At 50.0% G+C, this 25,698-nt stretch overlaps 1 long non-coding RNA gene across 2 annotated transcripts in view; it reads left to right on the top strand.

Annotated features, from left to right (window-relative positions):
* Positions 1-25,698, top strand: part of LOC123769023 (uncharacterized) — a 165,158-nt gene that overhangs the window by 33,947 nt on the left and 105,513 nt on the right. For both annotated transcript variants that reach the window (XR_011223681.1, XR_006774190.2), the window contains exons 2-5: positions 9,179-9,206; positions 9,776-9,839; positions 10,534-10,604; positions 17,663-17,722. This is a non-coding gene — a long non-coding RNA (uncharacterized lncRNA). The remainder of the gene's footprint in view (positions 1-9,178; positions 9,207-9,775; positions 9,840-10,533; positions 10,605-17,662; positions 17,723-25,698) is intronic.

Genomic DNA, 25,698 nt, shown 5'->3' with positions numbered 1-25,698 from the left:
TTTGTAATGGTAGCAAAATCTGGAATGAAGCGAGAACAGTAGTTTGCCATTCCCAGAAAACTATGTACTTCAGTGGACGTTGAAGGAGGTGCAGCATTCTTGATATCTGCAACTTTCTTAGGATCTGGAGACAGACCTTTGTCACTAAGTACATGTCCAAAGAATTCAATTTTATGTTGATTGAACTCACACTTTGCTCGGCTTAGCGTCAAATTCTTTTCTCGTAAGCGTTGCAATGTTGCACGAAGAGCTTTGTCGTGTTCAGCTTGGGTACGGCCATAAACAATGATGTCATCAGACATGTTGTCAGCATTAGGTATGTCTTGCAATACCTGGCTGATGATGTGCTGGAATACCTCGGCAGCACTGTTGATACCAAAACTCAGGCGCTTGTACCTATACAGACCTCGATGTGTCGTAAACGTTGTGATGAAGCGACTCATCATCAAGTTCAAGCTGATGATAGCCCTTGTTTAAATCTAACTTGCTGAATATAGTTGCACCATTCAAGCGGTAGATCATATCATCTACAGTGGGTGTAGGATGGCGTTCACGCATTATTGCCTTGTTGGGAACACGCATGTCCACACAAATGCGTATCTCATCTGGATTCTTCGGCTTTGGTGGAGTGACAATTGGGCTTACCCATGGTGTTGGGCCTGTTACTGGTTCAATGATATCTAGTTCTATCAGCCTATCCAGTTCGGCATCGACTTTCTTGCGAGTATGGAATGGTTGTCGGCGATGTGGTTGGGCAACTGGAATTACATCTGGGTTGATATGCAGATGTACTTTGCTATCAGTATAACAACCTATGGATTTAAATCGATCAGAAAATTCAGCAACAATACCATCAACATTGTTTGCAGATTCCACTGCTACAGCATTAGAAAGCTGAAGTAGCCCCAATTTGGTTGAAGTCTTGTAACTGAGTAAAGACTCCTTTGCATTCCTAACAACATGGAATGTAGTAATGAGCATTGCATTCTTTGACTTAATCTCTGCAGTGAAAGTTCCAATCACTGGCAAGGCTACCTTTGAAGCATAGGCAGTGGCTTTGCCATTATAGTTCTCAAGCTTTGGGAACTGTTTTTTAAATTTTTCATAGTGGCACTCAGCAATGGTGTCAATGTTTGATCCAGTGTCAATGAGAACTTTGAGACAAATACCAGCAATGTATACACATGTCTCTGGGTTGTTTGGAAGATCATTCCATTCTGTGATTGCTTGTACTCCACAAGTATAATCACATTCACTGTCATCTGAGACTGGTTGTAATGAAATGTTGTCTTGTATATTATTAACATTCTGGATATGAGGTGCAATATTGTGTTTACCACCTCGACCCCTATGACCTGATCCTCGTACAGTGCTTTTATTCATTGACTGTGGTTTCTTTAGTGCGGAACGACACATAGCACCAAAATGACCTAGTTTTCCACACTCATAGCACTTCTTACCTTGAGCAGGACAAACATTATCTTGGTGTGGGTAGTCTCCTCCACAATTGTAACATTTATTGTTGACACCCTCTGATGTGGGTCGTTGTGACTGCTTGAGCCTTGTTCCTTGACCCCAGTTGTGACGTGGTTCTCGGCTAAATTTACTGTTAGGTTTGCCATGATATCTTCTTTGATCACGGTGTCCTCCCTGAACCTTACGTACCTCATCACTGTTAGTAACAGTGGCAGAACCGTTATTAGCACTGCACTCCATGACACGAGCATCACGTGCAGCATCTTCCATTCGACGAGCAATATCCAGTATCTTGGTAAGAGAACTTTCATCATCAACAAGTTCTAGAGCTCTTCGACGGAGACGTGTAGATGTGCATGTTTCAATTATTTGCTGTTTGATTTCTTTGTCAACATCAGCAAACTCACAATGGGCTGCTAAACCCTGCAGACGTGTGTGGTATTGATCCACAGTTTCATTAGAGAGTTGTTTTGCTCTCCTGAAATGCATAATTTCCATTGCAGTATTTTGCCTTGGTTTGAAATGTTCTGTTAGTTTGGCTTTGGCAATGTCATAATCTTTGGCACCACCAGTGTCTTTCAGTGTGTCAAAGATGTCACAAACTCTATCACCTGCATAATGAAGTAGAAAAGCACGCTTTCTTTCAGCACTTTTGATGTCAGAAACTATCAACAAATTTTCAAACCTTTTAAGCCATTTGACCCACCTCTGTGACAGGTTTGTCTGATCACAGTCAGGATCAAATGCAGGAAACTGAGGTATATTTGCCATTTTTACTGAATAAATGTAACTTATCACTTAAATGTTCCTCAGAATATTAAACACTTACTGCACTGTATATGTTAGTCAAGAATTCACTGTAATTACTTTAATTTTGCAAAGCACACAAGCATTTTAATGCAAAAGTTCACAATAACATTATTATTATATAGCACAATATAGCAGCAACTAACTTCTTACCTAGCCCTTGTGTACATGTGTTGCTCCTACTCACAGCAGCAGCACAGCAGCAGTTGGTACAGCAGTTGGTACAGCAGTTGGTACAGCAGTTGGTGCAGCAGTTGGTACAGCAGTCAGTTCAATGTGATGAATTTTGTAGCACGAAGCGTCGTTTCGTAACCAAAACATCAGGTTTTGTACACATCAAAGCGTCGTTTCGTACACAACGTCGGCAGATTCCTCAGTACACAGTTTCTTCAGCACAGCTTGGGTAGCACACAGCTTGGGTAGCACACAGCTTGGGTAGCACACAGCATAGGTTAGCACACAGCATCGGTTAGCATACAGCATCGGGTATGGCGCTCACAGCTTCTCTTCCTCCTCCAGGCAGCATGCTTCTCCCTTCTGTTTGAAACTGAACAAATACCTGCGTTCACAGTTCATCCTCGTCGCCAATGTGGTGTTTGTGTGTTACTGAGGAAGTCTTGGTTGTAGGGTTGATGTAAAGTCATGACTTTACATCAACCCTACAGCCAAGACTTCCTCAGAAACACACAAACACCACAGAGTTCTAGGGCCTACCGGGGACCACGAGCCAGAACCTGGCCCCCTCAGAGAGGCAAGGGGAGCAATGGCCTATAGAAACCCCCGTGTGGTTGGAAGCATTCTATGTCTGCCATCAACCGGGTCAAGCATCCAGAAAGTTAAGCATTCCAAAACAAACCCCTATTCTGGTGAAAATTGCTACCTAAGCCGAACTAGTGGATAGAACTCTTCAACAGAAAACAAGGAAACTAGTATGACGTCATACGTCACCGCGCCGCTGTCTGCGCAGCTCCCCCCTCCCCGGGAGGGGGAAGGGGGAGCCCCAGACCTCCCACGCCGGCTATCCACCCATCAGTTCTTCGGCTGATGCTATAGGCAATGGTTATGTGCTCCGGCTCCAGTGGTTGTTTCAGCACTGTACCTAGAGTGTGGTGTCTGTTTTCTAGGTGGTGCGTGAGCCGGGAGTGATTCTTCAGTACTCGGGCTGCATGCGCCTAGGGATCCCTTCCCTAGGTGACCTGTAAGTACTGCCCTTGGGGCTTGGGGCCACCTTCCACAAGTTCCTTGGGTCCTGCCCCTGCTTGGCCGTTTACTGCTTGGTTTTCGGCCGCTCTTTGTGTGCTCGGGTGTTCTGTCTCCCTTGTTCGCCTTAGAGTAAGGGGCAGTGTTTGCACTGGTGGGGCGCGGGGTACTGTGCAGCTTGTCTTTACCAATCATAGCGGCCGGCTCTGTTCCGCTTGGGTACGCTGTCCTCTTGCGGGGTTTTCTTTTTCTTTTTGTTTATCTACCTGGTGGGGGGTCTGCCTTCGTCTTGCCCCTTGTGTCCCTTGTGTTCTGAGTATTTTCTGGTGGTACCCCTGCTAGGTCCCCGTGAGTGTACACGTCCCGGGGGTTCAGCTCTTAGAAAGTTGTTTGGTAGCTTTGGGTGCCGGTTAGCAGTACCCTGCCTGGGATTACCTGAGCGCGAGTCTTCTCAAAGTAAACGCTCGGGACCCTGGGAAACCCCTGGGGGCGCGCGGGTCCGATGGATGTGACCCCAGAGTCCCCCCCTCGCTTCCAGCGAGTTTGAGGGTTGCTCTCACCTTTTGTCTCTAGGTGACTCTCTGTTTTGCCTCCGTCTGCTGCCTGTGGGGTCGGTGACACCTTCGACCCGGAGTCCTGCGAGTTTGGTTGCTCGTTGTGGCTCGGTTACCCAGTTGTGCTAACAAAGCGGGTGCGGGCAGCAGGGGCGTTGCACTTGAGCCTTGGTGGTGGCAACGTTCTCGTGGTTTCCTCCCCGGGAGCCCCGGGGCTGCCCCGTTGTAGTTCGTTTTGGGACTTGGGGGTGTTGGTTGCTTCGGTTCCATCCACGCCCCCTTGTCTTTCCCCTGGTTCACCCTTCCTGCCTGCATCCGGTTCCTTACCGTCTGTAGGTTCGGGGCGGGGTTTTTGGTGGTGTTGAGACTCGGGCAGTCTCGGGGAATTCCCCTTCCGGGGTAGTGACGGGGGCATTTGGGCCTGTTCCTCCAGCCGTGTTGTATGAGTCTGCCAGTGGGCTCCCTTCCTTAGTGTTTTCACGGCTGCCCCGGTTTTCTGGTATGGCCGGGGCTTTGGCGGAACGGCTCGGCCCCGGGGCCTGTCGTGTAGGTTCCCGGGGCTGGGGAGGGGCTGACTTGGGGGGGCCTTGGCGCTGTTAGACCCCATGGGGGTTTTTATCCCCCTCTAGGCGGGGCTTGTGGTTTCGCGGAGTGGGGTCTTTCCTCCCCACTCGCCGTACGTGCTGTTGGACGTCGGCCCCTCCCCGGGCTCGGTTCCTTGGCCTTTGAGTTGGTTGGTTCCGTCCTGTGGGTGGATGTTTCCTCCCCCCCTTTTTGGGACGGTGTTTTTGTCATGTTTCCCCGTTCGATGGGGTTCTGCGTGACTTCTGATCTCGGGTGCGCCTGCGCCTTCGTGTGCCTTCGGGACTAGTGTTGGCTTCTGTGTTCTCGAGGGTACGGGAAGGTTTTTCGCTACTTCCCGCATTATTGGAACGTCTGTCGGCTCCTCGTACTTGTCGCCCTGTTGGGCTACTTGTCACCCGGTTGGGCTACTTGTTGCCCGGTTGGGTTCCTTTTTGGGCTCTTTGCTTCTTTGGCCGGTTTTCTTGTTCCTGCTTCCTCTTTTGGCTCCTTTTCTCGTGCAGTAGTCCTGGCTGGCGCCTTCCCGCAGGGAGGGTGTGCGGTTCGGCCAGCGTGTTATGCGCATGCTCCGTGGAGTTTGTTTTGGTCTGGGCGGTGTTTCAGTGCTGGGGTTTTGCGCCCTTTTTTGCTACAGTGCTTCGCCTCTCGTTCTTCTCCCTGGCTGCGGTATGTGCCCCTTTGCGCCGGGGGTGCCCTGGTTCCCAGTTGTGGGGAGGACACCGCGGTTTTCCCTGTGTCATGGGTGTGGACCGCCTCCTTCGCCTCTCCGTTCTCCTGCGGGTCCGGCTCTGGCGTCTTCACCTGGCGGTGCTCCCAAGTTCTTCTGGGCACGGTTGAGTCGTGTCAAGTTCGTGCCACCATTTGCCAGGTGAGTTTATGCGGTCTGGCGTCTTTTGGCCGGGCGCTGGATGTGGCGGTGTTTATATACCTGTCTTTATTTAGGTATATTTTGTACGACCGAGAACGTTCGCACACCAGTGACTGTCCCTTTATCACCCCTTCCTGTCCCCCTCATGTGCATGTCCAACCCATGCTGGAGTCATTCAGGGGACCCTCCCTTTTTAATGTTGAGGTGTGGGGGTTGTAGGGTTGGTTCTGTACTCACCTGGTAAGGCTCCTGGCTGTGCTTGCAGGATTTGAGCTCTGGCTCTTGGGTCCCGCCTATCTGGTAGAACTTGCGGGATAGTACCAGTGGAGTGCAGTGGTGCTGTTGGCACTCTTGGGGAACACTGTATTACCATCAGTGGTCTGTGCTTGTTACACGACCTACTTGCGAGCATAAGCCTTCTTGCTGGTTCGTCCGTGGACTTCCAGGGCGCACTGGCCTGTTTTCGTATGGCAGTTCCGGCCCGTCCTGGTTGTGGGGGTATGTGGGCCGGTAGACTGCTCCTCGCAGCTGCCTGGTGGGCCATCCTCTGGCCGGTCTGGCCTGACCTTGGGCCGGGCTTCAGGTGTAAAAGAGCTCCCAGTACCTCATCCAGCGGGTATCGAGCGGGGTTTCTCCGCCGTCAGTCGCCTGGTGCAGGTTTCTGGGCCTGCAGGGTTTTGTCGTGTCTCCGTTGGCCCTGTCTGGGGTCGGCCTGCTCCGTTCTCTACCTTTGCAGAGGGGAGTTGCTATTTACATGTTGCAGTGGTGCCTTTTGCGGCTGCTGCACGTGTGCATTGGTACCGTGTTTCACGGTGGCGTGTCCTTGTTCCTGTGTCCGGTTGTGGAGTGGCACTTTGCTGCCGTTTTGTGCCTGGGGATTGCGTGGGGTTTTTGTCCCTGCCTGATTGTCCACCCCTGGTTGTTCTCCTGGGTTTTTTTGTGCTTCTGCTCTCTCTTCCTGCCTCCTCTGCAGCAGGGATGTTCTGTAATTACCTAAGTGTAGTTACAGGATGAGAGCTACGCTTGTGGTGTCCCGTCTTCCCAGCACTCTTTGTCATATAACGCTTTGAAACTACTGACGGTCTTTGCCTCCACCACCTTCTCACTTAACTTGTTCCAACCGTCTACCACTCTATTTGCGAAGGTGAATTTTCTTATATTTCTTCGGCATCTGTGTTTAGCTAGTTTAAATCTATGACCTCTTGTTCTTGAAATTCCAGGTCTCAGGAAGTCTTCCCTGTCGATTTTATCAATTCCTGTTACTATTTTGTATGTAGTGATCATATCACCTCTTTTTCTTCTGTCTTCTAGTTTTGGCATATTTAATGCTTCTAACCTCTCCTCGTAGCTCTTGCCCTTTGTGTGTTCTTAGGCGTTGGTCAGCCTGTGTCCTGTGATGTGCTTCTTTGTCTCGGTCTATTGCAGTTGTTCGTGCCCCTTGGTTCGGGTCCTGTTCTGGCGGCGACCCTTCCGCCTTCTTTGGTTTTCCTAGCTTGCCCTGCCGGTTGTTTTTTTTTTTTGGGGGGGGGGGGGTCTTGCGATGTCTCGCGTCGGACCCGTCGTTTCTGAACTCCTGGCGGGTTTGCATGCTTTGGGGAGTTTTTCTGTTCGGCAGACGTTCCATCTCCTTGTGCCGCCTGGGTTTCGGTGGTCACGCCTGAGATCTTCTCGCGGCTCCGCCTTTTCCTGGGCTCGGGGGGGGGGGGGGCCTTGTCGGGGCTGCTTATGTTCTACCTCGTGGTCTCGCCTCCGGTTGGTGGTTGGGTGGCTTCGTGGTAGGTGTCACACCTGCGTGCTTCTCTTGACGGCAGTATGGGGTATTTTGGCGGTCCTTCCTTTTCCTGTCCCTTCTTAGGTGGTTACTCTTGTTCGCGTGGTTTACTTTCGGCTTGGTTTTCTAGTGGGGGTTGGGGGCCGTCGTCTTGCCACATACTGTCGCCTCTTTTCGTGCGGCGCAGGCGGAGCCGCTTCAGCTTGCTTTCGGTCTTGGTGTGGCTTCTGCACCGTTAGTCAGCTGTCTTGTGCGTCGTTTCACCTCCGGCCTGTTCGTGCGCCGCTTGCACCATCCTGGTCTCTGGTCAGCGTGCTCTGTCTTCTCCTCGGTTGGTAGTGCCCCTTTGGTTCCGGTGTGTTTTTTCGTCGGCTCTTTCCTTTGGGCCTTTGCCTCTGGGGGTCGAGTCGCTGAGTTTTCTTGCTCCTTCGTTTTTAGCGTTTTGGTTGTTTGATGGCAGCAGTCTCCATCTTTTCTGGCGTGGGGTGGGGCTGCTGCATTCTGGAGGGGTCCAGGGTTTGTTGGTGCTTCGTTGGTCGGGCCGGGGGTGTGTCGTTTTTGTGTTCAGTGGCGGCCCTCCGCTGTTGTTTGCTTGCCACGGCGTTTGGGTCCGGAGCGCGTTTTGCGTTGATCCGGTTCTGTTCTTCCCGGTTCGCGGGTGATAGTGTCCCGGGTGGTCAGCCGTGTTCTTGCGGCTAAGCTGCCTGTGTTCTTCCCTCATGCCTGTGGCGTTCGTGGCTTCGCTGCTCTCGCTGCCGTCTGGGCGACGTGGCCTTACAGTCTTTCGGGCATGGATTTTTGGTGTTCGTGCAGGGGCCTTGCTGCTCATGGTTCTAGTGTTGTTCCCGGGATTTTCGGGGCTGTGGCGCCTTGGGTTGGCGTTTGCTGCCGGTTGTCTCGCCTCCTTGGGGGGTGCGTGGTGTCCGCCTCCCGGTTTTGTCCCTTTAGACCTTCCTCTGTGGGTAGTTAGCTCCGGGGAGCCGACGGGGCTCCCCCCAGAAAACCAGCGTTGAATGTAATGAAACGCCATTTTCTGGGTGAGACCCGGAGGCTCCCCAGCAACCCTCCCTCCCTCCGGTCGGCGTTTTTCGTGTGTTTTGACATCCAGCCTCAGAACTGATGGGTGGATAGCCGGCGTGGGAGGTCTGGGGCTCCCCCTTCCCCCTCCCGGGGAGGGGGGAGCTGCGCAGACAGCGGCGTGGTGACGTATGACGTCATACTAGTTTCCTTGTTTTCTGTTGAAGAGTTCTATCCACTAGTTCGGCTTAAGTAGCAATTTTCACCAGAATAGGGGTTTGTTTTGGAATGCTTACCTTCTGGATGCTTGACCCGGTCGATGGCAGACATAGAATGCTTCCAACCACACGGGGGTTTCTATAGGCCATTGCTCCCCTTGCCTCTCTGAGGGGGCCAGGTTCTGGCTCGTGGTCCCCGGTAGGCCCTAGAACTCCATACACATGACTGATGCCAAAGTCTGACATTAGCATATCAGCCGGTAAAGCTCCGGGGAGCCTCTGGGTCTCACCCAGAAAATGGCGTTTCATTACATTCAACGCTGGTTTTTTAGAACGTGTGGCTAGGTTGAGAAAGTTCAAGTGTGCATCAGTTGTGGAATGCTAAAATTGTGATTGGTCCAAAACTATCAGGTAATTTTATGGTTGAAAACTTTTGCAGAGTTTTAGTGGTTGACATTTCATATAATATTGAAACTGAATGTTTTCTTTAATTGTGCATAGTTGATTTCTGCTCAATGAATCTGGAAATAATTTTAAAATTTTGTGAATTACTTCATTTGATGAAAAATTGACACCTCTACTAAGATCTTTATGAGTAACAATTATTCATACGGTGAATGTTGCACCAGTTATGTAATTTTTTATTTGTAGAATGTGACTTGACAAGCGCTCTTTGCTTTTCCAGATGGTGGCATTGAAGATGTTTGTGAGTGGTGAGTACTATATGCTGAGTATGTGCTTAAAAGCACAATCCTCCACGAATTTTTGAATCTTGAGCCACTGTGGATTGAACTTGCAAAATATTGTGCCAGGAAAGCTTGTTTGTGCTGTTGAAATAATAGTGGAACAGAGTAAGCATTAACCTGTTGTAGGCCTAAATTGCCCAGGTATAACAAAAGCAGTCTTGGGGTCAAATTTAGTAAATATGTACCATTTATGGCCTAGCAATTTAGGTTTTCTCTTGGCCTTTCTTGCAATATTAATTTAAGAATGCCATAATCCATATTTTGTGCCTTATTTGTAGCAACATGAGGTATTATAATATATTTAACAATTTGGCTTAAAATTCTTGTAACTTTCACATACAGTTTATATGATGACTAAACACTTATACTAATCCAGTAGTAGCTACACAGCAGTGCCAGCAATGGTGGAACCCACTGCTGTGGACTATAGGAGGTGTGTCAAATTGGCTGCAAGGCTGTCTGATGAAATGCAGTTTAGGGTACATTAAGTAATGGACCTTAACATAAATGTCATAAAAAACATTTCTCCCCTTCAGGTGAAACAAGCTGCCATTCCCTAAGCAAGCAACATTGATGCATCACTGACTAAAGCACATTTGAGTAAGTTTGTCAGCTGGGATAGCGGTTACGTAGCAGTCTCTGGTTAGTCTCAAACTCGTTTTAGTTCTCATTGCTGTTAATGGTGAAATTGTAATGGTATCCTGAAACCTGAAGGTTCAAGCTCAGCAGGTCTGACCACTATATTCACAAGCCTTGTGTCTTTAATGTTGATGAAGGTAAAGTTTAGATCTTTCCTCAGGTTTGGGATTTGCCAAAGTGTACAGATTAAGGTGCAGAAATTTGTTTATCGGGAAGTAAATGTTTAAATTTGTTTATTATGTTGTATTTTTTTGTTTATTGGTTTGTATTATAAACAGTCCAATCACATGATTAATTTTTTTGTAAAATGTGTGGATAATTTTATACAAGGACAAATTTTTATACTTGATCTCTGTGAGAGAGTCAAAAGGATTCTGAATTCTAGAGTTAAACTAGAGTCCCAGAAGTATTTATAATTTTCTTTAAATATATTAACAAAACCTTAACTTTCCTGGTGAAGTGATGTATGACACATTAACACTCAAGATGAGCTTGTGCACAACCATATTAACTTTTGATCTAATTAAAGTGATGAATATTCTAACATAATAATAATAATGTTGACTAGGGAATTTCTCATTTCTGAATTACTTACAGTAGACTCAACTGTCCCAAACCTGGAACAAGTGTAATGTGTGTGTTTTTTGTTCCACAGATGGATAGTCTAGGCACTTGGCCTTCTCCACGTCCTTATGCAATGCTATGATACGCCATGCCACGTCGCTAGTAAGTAATGTTCCATCAGATTAGACTTAATGCTGCAAAATAATCAAGTTTCTGTTATCGCTAAACTATGTAACCCAAGTATGATGATAATTAATCCTTCCTTAGATGTCTGAAACAGGAGTGAAGACAACTGTGTTCTGAGACTGGTATAACTTGGATCCTGCATGTGGTGATTGTCTCTAGTAGTTAACATTGTTTTCTGGGGGGAGCCCCGTCGGCTCCCCGGAGCTATCCAGGCTGAATGGATATGTATAACTTTCTGGCATCAGTCAAAGTGCTAGGAGTTCTTGCCTACTGGGGACCACAAGCCAGAACCTGGCCCCCTAAGAGAGGCACGAGGAGCAATGGCCTATAGAAACCCCCTTGTGATTGGGAGCATTCTATGTCTGCCATCGACCGGGACAGGCACCCAGAAAGGTAGGCGCCCCAAAGCAAACCCCTGTTCTGGTGAAATTATTGCTACCGAAAGCCGAACGAGTGGACAGAACTCCCCAAACAAAATTATCAAACTAGCACGACTTCATCACGTCGCCGTGCCATCGTCTGCTCAACCCCCCCCCTCCCCGAGAGGGGAGGGGGGAGCCCCAGACTCTCCATGCCGGCGATCCAACTGGCAGTTCTTGGCTGATGGTATTACTGGCTGGTCGAGGGCCTCTGGCTCCGGTTTTTGTTTCAGTTCTGTGCCTTGTGGTGTGGACTGTCTCTACCGGTGGGGTGTGAGCCAAGAGTAAGATTCCACGGTACTTGGGCTGCATGTGCCTAGGGCTATCTTCCCTAGGTGCCCTGTAAGTACTGCCCTTGGGGCTTGGGGCCACCTTCCACAAGTTGCCTTGGGTTCTACCTCCGCTGTGTCCTTTACTGCTCGGTACTGGGCCGCCCTTGGAGTCGGCTGGGGTTTTGTTGTCCTGGTTTGTCTCTGGGTAGGTGGTAGTTTTCGTCACTGGTAGGGGCGCGGGGTACTGCACAGCTAGTTTTCACCATTAACAGCGGCTGGCTCTGTTCCGCCTGGGTACGTTGTCCTCTTGTGGGGTTTTACTTTTGTTTTTGCCTGATGGGGGGGTCTGCCTTTACTATGGTCCCCCTTTCCTGTTCTCGGTGATTTTCTTTTGAATTCTTCTGTTGGCGGTACTCCTCGCTTGGCCCCCGTGAGTGGACATGTCCCGGGGGTTCAGCTTTAGCAGTTTGTTGGTAGATTTGGGCGCCGGTTCGCTGTACCCTGCCTGGGCTTGCCTTAGCGTGTACAAAAGGCTAAGGGCCCTTGGAAACCCTACGGGGGCTCCGTGGTCCTCTAGGTGTGTCCTCGGAGTCCCGCTCGCGTCCTGCGAGTTTGACGGTTGATCTGTCCCCTTGTCTCAGGGTGACACTCACCGGTTGTGCCTCTGCCATGCTGCCTGTTGGGTCCTTATTCTTGTGACCCGGAGTCATCCGATGATTGTTGTCGGTACGCGCTCTCCTTCACCCAGGCTACTGGTCTTGATAATCGAGTGCAGGTGGCTGCGGCGTTGCTTGCTGGGTGTAGGTTGCTGCAACGCTCTTGGTTGTTTGCGGCCCTGGATGCCCCGAGGCTGCCCCGTTTTGGTGGTTGGGGTCTGGACTTGGGGGTGGGGGTCGCTTCGACTCTGGCTCCTTCTGCTTCTTGTTCTTCCCCTTCTGTTCTACTCACTTCCTCCCTTGCTTCCTGCTCTGAACCATAGGCGGGTTTCGGGGTTGGGGCGGGGTCTGGTTGGGTTGAAACTCGGGCGGTCTCGGGGGTTTTCCTCTTCTGGGGTGGTAGCGGAGGCATTCAAGTCGGTTCCTCCAGCCGTGCCGTATGGGTCTGACCAGTGGGTTCCCTTCATTAGTGTTTGCACGGCTGCCCCAGCTTTTCCTTGTTAAGCTGAGGCTTTGGGGGTGCGGCTCGGCCCTGGGTCATGCCGTCGAGGTTCCCGGGGTTAGGGAGGGGTTGCCTGGGGGGTCTCGGCCCCGTTTGCCCCTCTTGGGTCTTTGTACCTTTGGTGTGGAGCTGGCAGTTCCTCAGTGGGGTTGTTCCTTCCCTCTGTGTTCCTGTTGTTTTCGGGTATACCCCTCCCTGGGTTCGGTTCTGTGTTCCTTTGGGTTCGTCGGTCCCGTCGGTCCTGGGGGTGTATTTCACCCCCTTTTCCTTACCCTTTTCGCTCTTACGTCGCGATGCTGTTCAAAAAAAAACAAAAAGTGTTCAGGTAAGGTACATCCATACAAGGTGTGAAACAAACATTGATAGATTTTTATATTGACCTAGTCCATAGTGCCTAAACCGCTTCGTATCATTGTCCCTGCATGTTCCTTGGTCAGGGGTGCTTGTGGTTCTCGTTGGTTCACGAATCTCTTCGTACCTTCCAATATTATTGGAACGTCTGTTGATTTTCGATGTGGTTTCCCCTCGGGTCTTTTGTCGGCCTTGGTGGTTCCCTTCCATCATCTGTTTTCTTTTGCTTCGTTTTCGCCTTGTTTTGATTTCGCGTCGTCTCTACTTCCAGTTTCGGTGTTCTTTGTCTTCGTTCTGCACGCCTTCCTGGTGTTTGTACGATGTCTGTATGTTGTGTGTACGATTTGTGTGTCTGCCTGGTGTACGAGCCACGCCTCCCGGTGGACGGGTGGTGCGTTTCGTACCTCGTGTAATTACCTAAGTGTAATTACCTAAGTGTAGTTACAGGATGAGAGCTACGCTCGTGGTGTCCCGTCTTCCCAGCACTCTTTGTCATATAACGCTTTGAAACTACTGACGGTCTTGGCCTCCACCACCTTCTCACTTAACTTGTTCCAACCGTCTACCACTCTATTTGCGAAGGTGAATTTTCTTATATTTCTTCGGCATCTGTGTTTAGCTAGTTTAAATCTATGGCCTCTTGTTCTTGAAGTTCCAGGTCTCAGGAAGTCTTCCCTGTCGATTTTATCAATTCCTGTTACTATTTTGTACGTAGTGATCATATCACCTCTTTTTCTTCTGTCTTCTAGTTTTGGCATATTTAATGCTTCTAACCTCTCTGGGGCCGCGGTGTGCGTTTTGTTTATGGGCGGTATGCTCGTGTTTTCACGCCGTTTCTCGGGGTTTTCTACGGCTTCTTGCTCGTTTCTCCCTCCAGTCGTGGCCCTCTGGATGCTGAGGGTGTTTTGGATTTATATCTGGGGGTGTCATTTTGTTCTTCCTCTGCTTCTTGGTGTGGGATGGTTTGGCGTGGTGCCGCCTCCTCCCCCCTCTGTACTGCTTCGTCTTCTGCAGGGCGCGCGCCTCTGGCCGTATTTCTCATTCGACTTCGCATTTTATTCAGGTAACGGTCCATACTATGCCTCCTGCCTCAAGTATGCATGGCTTTCGGGCACCCCTTTAGCGCTGCTCCTAGTATGTTACTTGGCTCGCCTGTGTTGTGGCACGGTCGTGTGTCTGCTCTGCAGGTGAGGTTGTCTTGTCTAGCGCTTCTGTCGGCCTAGTGCTGGTTCTCACTTTTGGTAAGGTGCTTGCGGGGGTTGAGCTCTGGCTCTTGGGCCCTGCCTCTCCTGTCAGTTGACGGTTGTGCAGTTTCCTGAGCCTCCTGGGCTCTGTCTTCTTTACGTTTGCTCCTGTGGGTGGCGTCTGCCTCCTCCACATGGCTTTTTGGTGCTTTTCACTTCCTTTTCCCTCTGACATTGATCAGGTTCTTTTTTAGTGTCTGTGGCTCCTTTGGGTGCTCACTTCCTTCTGTGTCCCCTTGTGCGTACAAACATACGGACATAAGTACAGTGGACCTGCGGAGGTCCTATTGGCCTGTGCGAGGCAGCTACTGTTTCTTACCATCCATTCCCACTCACATGCATGTCCAACCTGCCCTTGCACCAATCGTGGGGCCCCACCACCACGTTACGTGGTAATTGGTTCCGCGCATCACCGTGCCGGTCATTCCTCCGGTCTTTCCTGATTCTGCGCTTATCCCTTTTATGCCCATTGTTTCGTGACCACAATGTGCCGCAAGGGTGGCGTGTGCCACTCTCCCAGTTTCTATTGTTTCGTGTCAATAAACACAAACACTAAGGAACTAATCTTTTGTTGCGTATACAGTAGTTGCGGGTGATATTTTGGCGGGCAATGGTGTGGGTGGTATGGTGTCTCGCATGTCTGTTGTAGACCACACTTGCAGGTAGACTAGTTATTATTCGCTACACTGCTGGTTATATGCTTGGGCGACGCCTCACAGTTCTCCAAAGGTTGGCAGGAATTTTCCTTGGAAGTACAGAACGGTTTTGAGTTCCATCGTTGGTACTTCGTAGAGCTTTGCTTCTCTAGTTAGGCTCATGCATTTGGAGCGAGTATCTTCTTGGGCTACTCTACTCACTCCGCCACCATTGTTCACTTTTCCATCCTTGTTTACTCTTCCCCGCTTGGTGGAATTGCGTCGATGGCTCCTGACTGGGGTGTTTGGTGTGGTGTTTGGTCACCTTGCATGTGTCTTTAGTGCCTTTTTTGTCCATCTTTTGTTCTTTGTTGTCCTGTGGGGCTCTGCTCCGCATTTCGGTGCTTTTGTTTTCGTTGTCAACCCCTGGGTCTTTTCCCTGTCTGGACACTTTCCTTGCCTATCTTCAGTGCCTGACTGCACCCTGCTGTCCGTAAGGTCCCTCGGGTATGGACGCGCTCCTCTACACATTTTGTGGTTGGTCGTGTGCGTTACTTCCCTGCCGCTCCTTGGGTCGTATTCGTGGTTTTCCTTACCTGTGTCCATTTTTCCTCCCCCCATGCTACACGTTTTTGTGTATCTGGGTCAGTGCTTCTTGATTATCCTATTTGGTGCTCCAGTAGGCCTCTGTCCATGTTCCGTGTTCTGTTTTTGGACTTCTCTGGTGTTCCGTTTTGGTACCGAGTTCCTGTGATTTCTGTGTGGTTTTCTGCAGGCTTCGGGTTGCTCTGTCTGTGGGGGGTGCGGACTTTTCGGTTTGCCGCTCCTGCCTTCCTGGTTCCTTTTCTTGGAACCGGGTTTGCTGGGTTCCGGTCCTGGTTTCGGTTTTTCTTTGTTCCTTTTCCGGACCGGGTGTGTTTGCTTTCCTGCGGTTCTCATCCTGGGTAGTTCTCCTCTTGGATGCCTCGGGGATGCGTGCATCATTCTTCCCTGCTGGAGCTGGTTATGTTGCTCCTTTGGGTTGTAGGGTCGCTGTTTTTAGATTCGCGTTTTGCGCTTTCGATCGTGGTGTTCGTTTCTCGTCGTTTGTGTCGGCACAGGTGGGTTCGTTATTGGTCTCCCACCTGCGTGTTTCATCTCGGGGGCGGTGTGTGGTTTTCCTATCACTGCGAAGGGTCCTTCGGTCTTTGATAGTGTTGGCTTGTCTTCCCTTGGGGGTTGTTCTGGGATTGTCCTGTCACCTCATGTTGGGTGGTGCTGGCAGAGCCGCTCCTGCTTGCGTTCTGTGTTGCGGTTCCTTCTGCTCCATTCCACTTGCTGTCCTGGGCGTTGTTCCCCTCTGGCCTGCTCTTGAGTTTTGGTGCTGTCCTGGTCGTTGGCCTGGGTGGTCTTTTTCTTCTCGTTTTGGTCTTTGTTTTGTCTCTGGTTTTGGTTATTCAGTTAGGACGTGTGGTATCCGCTTCCCGGTTCCTTCCCTGATTTACTTTGTGTGGTGAGGTAGCTCCGGGGAGCCAATGGGGCTCCCACCAGAAAACCAGCGTTAAATGTAATGAAACGCCATTTTCTGGGTGTGTCCCGGAGGCTCCCCGGCATCCCTACCTCCCTCCGGTCGGCGGCGTTTTTCGCGTATTTTGACATGCAGCCTAAGAACTGCCAGTTGGATCGCCGGCGTGGAGGGTCTGGGGCTCCCCCTTCCCCCTCTCGAGGAGGGGGGGGGGGTTGCGCGGCGACGTGATGACGTCGTGCTAGTTTGATAATTTTGTTTGGGGAGTTCTGTCCACTCGTTCGGCTTTCGGTAGCAATAATTTCACCAGAATAGGGGGTTTGTTTTGGGGCGCCTACCTTTCTGGGTACCTGTCCCGGTCGATGAGACATAGAATGCTCCCAATCACAAGGGGGTTTCTATAGGCCATTGCTCCTCGTGCCTCTCTGAGGGGGCCAGGTTCTGGCTCGTGGTCCCTGGTAGGCAAGAACTCCTAGCACTTTGACTGATGACAGAAAGTTATACATATCCATTCAGCCTAGATAGCTCCGGGGAGCCTCCGGGACACACCCAGAAAATGGCGTTTCATTACATTCAACGCTGGTTTTTCCCCTTTACAAGCAAACTGCTTTATGTTTGGCAAAAATTCCTGTTTGGATTGTCATTCTTGGGGAGAACTCATACGGGCACAACTACCTTATCAGGTATGTACAGATACCTGTGATAACCTGATCGTTTAATGATACATGTTGATTAATTTGGAAAACCGAGAAACTGCTTAATTAGTTGTAAATGTATTTGAACTAACAATTATAATAATAGTGATTTCTTTCTACAAGTTAATGGCATTTGAGTAACTTTTGTAAGTATACAGGGTGTGCAACTCAGCATTGAATGATTCGGCGTGCTATGCCTGTAAGTAAAGTTGGGTGGTGGTTCTGATTCCTGTATGTATGAATTGCACGTTTTCAGATGGGGCACGACCTGTAAGGTGAGTGGGTTAGACAGGGTGAACGTAAGACATGGTATGGAACAAGCCTGGGTGGGAGTGATTACATATTAATGTAAACTGAAATTTGGTGTCTTGCGAAGTATTGCTGTGGGGAAATTAATATGGGTCTTTGTACTTTTAATGCTAGGGTTAATGTTGGACTGATATCCAAATTGATTTGCAATGCACTGTTAAAGAACTATATGAAAGTTAAGGTGCACACTAACTGCTGAATAAATGGCTGAAGGAATTTTAGATTAATCTTAATTGATTATGATTAGTTTTAAATCCAATATTTGGTATATTGCTTTGTGGCATTTTAAGTGATAGGAGGGCACTTAACATTGTGTGAATATTGTGATGAACATATAGACAAGTATATATCTGAAACTGTGATGTTTAATATTTTCTGACTATTGTCACATTGTTTAGCATTTCTCATTGTACATGGGTTGATTAACTTTGTTTTTTAATCTTCCAGAGATGAGCTGCATAATATTGGTAATTGAAGAATGGTATCAAATTGGTGGAATGCAATAAGGCAAGTCATTTAGTGTGGTTTTATTGTAATATTGACTGATGATCCACAATGCAATGTAATTGCATTGTGGATTTAATATAATTTAAAATTGTTGAATTTAAAATAATTAAAATTAATGGATAAATTGAGTAAATGCTTGAAAAATAGGTTTAAATTGCTCTCTAGTTCGTTTATAGATTTTTGTAATTTCCGGGGGGAGCCCCTGCAGCTCCCCGGAGCTATCCAGGCTGATATGATTATCTTTAGACTTTGGCATCAGTCAGTGTGAGTGGAGTTCTAGCACCAGGGACCACAAGCCAGAACCTGGCCCTCTCAGAGGCATGAGGAGCAATGGCCTATAGAAATGCACATGTGATTTGAAGCATTTATGTCTGCCATCAACCAGAACAGGCACCTAGAAAGGTAAGTGCCACAAAACAAACCCCTATTCTGGTTAAAACGACAAAAATAGACAAACGAGTTGATATAACTCCCCAAATGAAAAAGAGCAAACGAGCATGATGTCACACAAGCCGTGCCACATGTCTGTGCAGCTCCTCCCCCCCTTCCAGGAGGGGGAAGGGGGAGCCCCAGACCCCCGCACCGGCGATCCACCCTTCAGTTCTTTGGCTGATGTGATCGTGCATGGTTGTGTGGCTCCCGCTCCAGACTCTTTGTGCTGTGCCTTGGTCCAGTACTGCTTTTACGGTGGCATGCAAGCTGGGAGTAATATTCACAGGTACTCAGGCTGCATTCAGGGAAGGGGGTTTCCCTTCCCGGAATGCCCTGTAAGTACTGCCCTAGGGGCTTGGGGTTATCTTCCACAAGTCACCTGGGTCTACCTAAATTAAATTTATAAAATATCTCTGATATTTTCCAGGTACTCAGGTACGGTAAAAATGAGGACCTTAACCCTTTAACTGTGCAACGTGCCTGCAGGCCCAGGCTTCGGGTGCGCAACGCGCCTCCGGGTGTTTTTATTTTTCACGTTCCATTCAAAACTCCCGCGGCTACATGGGGTTCACATCAGCTTCCTCAGGGCTCTTGTAAACAGACGCCATCTTAAAAAAAATTCATGGTCCACATTGCTGGGTGTCAGAGCCTCAGTAGTGAGTGAGCAACCAAGGCTGGTGCTCGCAGCATGAGCGCACAGCACTGCTGTTCAGCGTGTGACCACAGCATCGCCTAATATTGTCAAAATATATATATAATCTGCTTTATTTAGCCATAATAGTATTATAGAAAAGCCTGAGTGTAATAATGACTGGGTACAATGTTCAAATATCAGTGATTCAATGCTGTTCATGATGTTCACAGCGCTAGCCACAGCACCACAGCATTATTTCGTCCATCTAAGAATCTTCAAACGACTTTTTAGGTTCCTTTTCAAAATAAACTTGTGGTCAATTATTCATTTACAGGTATTATTGACCAGGATTGTGGTCATAATGAGCGTTGTGCGTAGGAAGGAGGAATTTTGGTGAGGGAGAGAATTGAGGTAGCCTCACTGTGGCCGTAACTCTTGGGTTGCTCACCATACTAGCTTCGTGGTTCGCTATGGGGAACACACATGTACATGGGTATATACAGTGTGTGTGAATAGTGTAATAACAGCACCAGGAGTATGTTGGGAGGAGCTATTTTGGTGAGGGAGGTGACGTCGTAATCGTGGCGTCGTCTGCTGTGTGATTTGTCATGCAGTGTATGGTGGCCACTTTACTGTTTGGACACAATACCGGCTTACTTGCATAGTTCTGGTGAATAAAACATGTAGATAGGTATATATAACATGTGTAAATCGTGTAATAAATACAATAACAGTATGGTGGGAGGAACAATGTTGGTGAGTAAGGTGTTGGAGTGAGGTTACCTTGAGGTTACCTTGAGGTGCTTCCGGGGCTTAGCGTCCCCGCGGCCCGTTCGTCGACCAGGCCTCCTGGTTGCCGGACTGATCAACCAGGCTGTTGGACGCGGCTGCTCGCAGCCTGACGTACGAGTCACAGCCTGGTTGATCAGGTATCCTTTGGAGGTGCTTATCCAGTTCTCTCTTGAACACTGTGAGGGGTCGGCCAGTTATGCCCCTTATGTGTAGTGGAAGCGTGTTGAACAGTCTCGGACCTCTGATGTTGATAGAGTTCTCTCTCAGAGTACCAGTTGCACCTCCGTTTTTCAACGGGGGTATTCTGCACATCCTGCCATGTCTTCTGGTCTCATGTGATGTTATTTCTGTGTGCAGGTTTGGGACCAGCCCCTCTAATATTTTCCACGTGTAAATTATTATGTATCTCTCCCGCCTGCGCTCAAGGGAGTACAGATTTAGGCTCTTTAGTCGGTCCCAATAGTTTAGGTGTTTTACTGAGTGGATTCTAGCAGTAAAGGATCTCTGCACGCTCTCCAGGTCAGCAATTTCTCCAGCTTTGAAAGGGGCTGTCATTGTGCAGCAGTACTCCACTCTAGAGAGCACAAGCGTTTTGAAAAGTATCATCATCGGTATAGCATCTCTAGTGTGAAAAGTTCTTGTTATCCAACCTGTCATTTTTCTTGCAGTTGTGACGGCTACTTTATTGTGTTCTTTAAAGGTAAGGTCTTCCGACATGAGTACACCCAGATCCTTTACATTGCCTTTTCGTTCTATGTTATGATTTGCCTGAGTTTTGTACGTGGTTTCCGTTTTTATATTTTCATTTTTTCCATAGCGCATGAGCTGGAACTTATCTTCGTTAAACACCATATTATTTTTTGTAGCCCATAGAAAGACCTGATCTACATCTGACTGGAGGTTCGCCGTGTCCTCTATGTTGCCTACTCTCATGAAGATCCTAGTGTCATCTGCAAAGGATGATACAGTGCTATAGGTTGTGTTCTTGTCTATGTCCGAAATGAGGATGAGAAAAAGTACTGGAGCAAGCACAGTACCCTGGGGGACTGAGCTCTTCACGGTTGATGGGCTGGATTTTATTTTGTTAACTATTACACATTGGGTTCTGTTGGTCAGGAAATTGTAGATCCATCTGCCTATTTTTCCGGTAATTCCTTTTGAACGCATTTTATGTGCAATAACACCATGGTCACATTTATCAAAAGCTTTTGCGAAATCTGTGTAAATTACATCCGCGTTATGTTTGTCTTCCATAGCATCTAATGCCATATCATAGTGGTCCAGCAACTGCGACAGGCAAGAGCGCCCTGTTCTGAAACCATGTTGTCCGGGGTTATGGAGTTGCTGTGATTCCATGTATTTTGTGATTTTACTTCTTAGCACTCTCTCAAAATTTTTTATGATGTGCGATGTCAGCGCTATCGGTCTGTAATTTTTTGCCTCTGCCTTATTTCCTCCTTTATGAAGTGGTGCTATCTCTGCTGTTTTTAGTATATCAGGAATAACGCCAGTATCTAGGCTTTGTCTCCACAGAATGTGGAGGGCCTGTGATAGTGGTTTTTTACAGTTCTTTATGAATATGGAGTTCCAAGAATCCGGGCCTGGTGCAGAGTGCATAGGCATACTGTTTATGGCTTCTTCAAAATCCAGTGGGGATAGGGTGACGTCTGATATATGATTTGATGTTGGTATCGTATCCATGAAAAATTCATTTGGGTTATCAATCTTTAGTGTGTTTAATGGCTCGCTGAAAACAGAGTCGTACTGCGTCCTCAGTAGCTCGCTCATTTCTTTGTTGTCATCGGTGAAAGTTCCATCTCCCTTTCGCAGGGGCCCGATACTAGATGTGGTTTTGATCTTGATTTTGCATAGGAGAAAAAATATTTTGGATTTCTTTCTATTTCACTGATGGCCTTTTGCTCTCTTTGCCTCTCCTGGGTTCTGTATGATTCTTGTAGCTTCCGTTCAATTGTTTCTATTTCTATTTTTTCTATTTGAGGGAGTGAGGGAGGGCTGGCTGGGTGTGGCTGCTCACACTCGCGGTGTTCTGAGTGTGCTGATGGTGAATGTATATAGTGTGTGACAGTGTATAGTGTGTACATATGTTGTAAATATACATAAATGAACATGAAACATTGGTGTGAATAACTATGATTTGGAGGAGCAATGTTGGCGAGTAAGATGTTGGAGGAGTGAGGGAGGGCTGGCTGAGTGTGGCTGCTCACACTCGCGGTGTTCTGAGTGTGTTGATGGGGAATGTATATAGTGTGTGACAGTGTATAGTCTGTAAATAGATTGTATATATACATAAATTAGCATGATATATGGTAAATATGTGCAACATATGTGTACACAAGTGTCATGCACGTAACACAGTGTCCATGGACAGTACGGATGTTTTACTACCATAATATAGTGTACGTGTTCATTATACATAGGATTAGCACGTAAAAACAAATAAAAAAATTTTGGAACTGTGCGCAAAAAATGAACAAAAATATACTCCCGGCAACTCGCACGCCCCGCCCCGGGCGCCCCACCGGCCCTGGGAGCTTACTGCACGGGCGAACAGGGAATGGTGACGTTACGCGCCAACGTACGGACCCCATAGCAGCCAAAGTAAGTACAAGTTCGAACTTTTTCTGGGGGGAGCCCCGTTGGCTCCCTGGAGCTATCCCAGGCTGATATGTTAATGTCAGACTTTGGCATCAGTCATGTGTATGGAGTTCTAAGGCCTACCGGGGACCACGGCTAGAACCGGGCCCCCTCAGAGAGGCAAGGGGAGCAATGGCCTATAGAAGCCCCCGTGTGGTTGGAAGCATTCTATGTCTGCCATCGACCGGAACAGGCACCCAGAAAGGTAAGCGCCTCAAAACAAACCCCTATTCTGGTTAAAATTGCTACCAAAAACCGAACTAGTGGATAGAACTCCCCAACCGAAAACAAGCAAACTAGTGTGACGTCACACACCGCCGCGCCGCTGTCTGCGCAGCTCCCCCCTCCCCGGGAGGGGGAAGGGGGAGCTCCAGACCCCCCGCGCCGGCTACCCACACCTCAGTTCTTGAGGCTGATGCTATAGGCGATGGTCGTGTGCTCTGGCTCCGGTGTCGCTACTGCACTGTGCTTTGCGTGTGGTGTTGGTTTTGTGGGTGCGAGAGCCAGGAGTTATCTTCAGTATTCGGGCTGCATGCGCCTAGGGCTGCCTTCCCTAGGTGCCCTGTAAGTACTGCCCTTGGGGCTTGGGGCCACCTTCCACAGGCTCCTCGGGGTCTGCCTCTGCTGTTCCGTTTTACCTTTCGGTTTTTCGGGCGCCTGTTGGGCACTTGGGTGTTCTGTTCTCCCTTGTTACCGGCAGGTAAGAGGCAGTTTGCACTGGTAGGGGAGCAGGGTGCTGCTCAGCTTGTATTTCCCGACATAGCGGCCTTTGCAGCTTACCTCCTGCGTGACCCGGATTATGCCTCGGAAATGGATCCATTCACGTTCAGGTTTGGGACTTCGTTCCCTTTCTGGCTCCGTTACGAGGTTCCGGAGTCGTCCTGGCTAGCAGACTGCCCCTTGTTTGGCCTGGATTCCTGGCATTCCTTCTGTCGTTCCCGCACGCTGGAGTGGCGGAAAGCTTCCACGGTGCTTCAGGTTTTCCTGGGGGGCGAACTTGAGTACCTGAATGAGTGCTTGTTTTTCCCTGTCCTTCCCCGCGATGTGGGCATTATTCAGCTCCATGTGCAGGTTCCCTCCCGTTTGGCGGCGCTTGTTGCAGAGGACTTGCGCGCCCGGGGCCTTTTGGCTTCGGCCTTGCGGTTCTTTTCCCTCCTAGAGCTGTCTTTGGATTGGCTCGTGGAGGATGTGGGGACGCTTGGGTCCGTCCCGGGGTCTGGCACCTTGTCCTCGGCTGCGCGTTCGTCGGCTGCCTTGTTGAAGCTGTTCACGCCGATTTTGCGGGATGCAGTTTCCCTGTTTTATGCTTCCCGTCTCGCGTGTTGGCGGGCGGTGCTGGGTTCCTCCGTGGAATCTGCTTGGGCTCTGGCTCTTAGGTGTTCTTCACCTTTTTGTCCTCTTCTGTTTGAGGAGTCGGCCGTGGCGCAGTTTATTCAGGCTACGTCGGCGGCTTGTCGTCCGATGTCGGACTTGTTGGTTTTCCGGGGGTCCCGGGGTGGGTCTTCCCGGAAAGGTCGTGCCAGGGCTCGGGGTTCCTCTCGTCGTGGTAGGCCTGGGGCTCGTAAGGGTTGCCGGCCCTTTCGCTGTTTGCCCCCTTGACGGGGCGATGGGGGGGCGGCTTGCACTGTTCGCCCGCGCCTGGTCCCACGATTCGTGGGCCTTTCGGGTCGTGTCTCGCGGCCTGCGGTGGCGTTGCGTGGCCCCTCCTCCCTTTGGGGGTCGGGGCTGGCAGGGCAGGTTTCTTCCCCTGCGCTCTGTCGAGTCGTCTTGGAGTGGGTACACTTGGGCGTCGTCGAAACGAAGTCATCCCTCAGATGGGTTTCCCGTCTGTTTCCGGTTCCGAAACGGGACTGCGCGGACTTGCAGTTCATTCTGGACTTGTCCAGTCTGAACCCCTGGGTTCATTGCCCCTCCTTTCGGATGACTACGCTGTCTCAGGTTCGGCTCCTCTTGGAGCCGGGAGCTTGGATGGTGTCCCTGGACCTCCGGGACGCTTATTGGCATGTCCCGATTCATCTGCGGTTCAGGGACTGGCTCGGTTTTGTTGTGAGGCGTCTGAGTTACCGCTTTCGTTGTGTCCCGTTCGGGTTGAACCTGGCACCTCGCGAGTTCACGCGCCTTACACGGGTTGTGGTGGCTCGTTTGCGTCTCCTAGGTGTTCGGGTGTTGGCCTACCTCGACGACTGGCTGGTTTGGGCTCCCAGCCAGTCAGCTTGCTTACTAGCCAGGGATTTGGTTCTTTCCCAGCTCGCTGAGTTCGGGTTCTTGGTGAACTGGAGGAAGTCCCATCTGGTTCCCTCTCAGGTTCGGACTTGGCTGGGTCTCGTTTGGGACTCTCGAACCGCCTCCTTGTCTCTCCCTCCGGAGTCTCTCCTGCGGCTGCGGTCCCGCCTTTGTCTGTTTCTGGAGGGCCCTCGGGTCACCCGGCGGTTGCTCGAGGGGCTGTGCGGGAGCCTGAACTTCGCGATGGTGGTCTACCCGCTGGGTCGGGTTTGGCTTCGACGGCTGTTCTGGTTCCTTCGGGGTTCCTCCTTCCGCCTCTCTCGCGATCGCAGAGTTCGACCCCTGGGGGCCTTGCGTCAGTTGCTGAGTCACCGGCTTCCTCTTCGGGTTTTTCGGGGTTCAGTGCCTTGGCGCCTACCCGAGCCCTCACTCGATGTGTACACGGATGCGTCGTCTCTCGGCTGGGGTTTTGTGACCAGTGCTCACCAGGCCGGCCAGGGGCGTTGGGATCCGTCCTTCCGTCGAGCTCACAGCACGGTGCGGGAGTTCGCGGCAGTGTGGTTTGCTCTGGAGAAGATTCGGGTGGCCCGCGGATCGACGATTCGGCTCCATTCGGACTGCTCTCCGGTGGTTCATTGCCTGAACCGCAGGGATTCAATGCGGTCCTTGTCTCTTTAGGGTTGGTCGCTTCGGGTGACTCGTCTGCTGAGTTCTCGGGGTTTGGCTCTCCTGGCGGTTCACGTACGGGGCGTGTCCAACGTCTTGGCCGACGCCCTGTCTCGCTTCATTCCCCTCTCCACGGAGTGGACGGTCGACGACGAGTCCTTCCGTTGGCTTTGCCAGACGTTCGGGCGCCCCGAAGTGGACCTCTTCGCGTCGGCGTGGTCGCGGCGTCTTCCCGTTTATGCGGGCGCCCTTCCCCGATCACGAGGCCGTCGGGGTCGATGCCTTTCGGCTAGACTGGTCGAGGTGGGGGTTCCTGTACCTCTTTCCCCCGGTTCGGCTGTTGCTCCAGGTCCTGACTCGCTTAGAGACTTACCAGGGGAGAGTTGTCCTTCTGGCCCCTTGGTGGCCGGCCCAGCCTTGGTTTCAGGCGCTGGTTGCTCGGTGTCCGAACCCGAAGGTTTTCCCGCGGCTCCGCCTCTTTCAGCAGATCGGGCCGGTACCTCACGTGGCTGGTTCGATCTTCTCCTCGAGTCTTCGCGTATGGTTTTTTTTTACTCGAGTCTATCATCATCTC

Source organism: Procambarus clarkii, chromosome 64 (assembly GCF_040958095.1).
Source record: "Procambarus clarkii isolate CNS0578487 chromosome 64, FALCON_Pclarkii_2.0, whole genome shotgun sequence".
Taxonomy (NCBI): domain Eukaryota; kingdom Metazoa; phylum Arthropoda; class Malacostraca; order Decapoda; family Cambaridae; genus Procambarus; species Procambarus clarkii.
The sequence above is the reverse complement of the archived record's forward strand: the minus strand, read 5'-3'. Positions and strand labels throughout refer to the sequence as shown.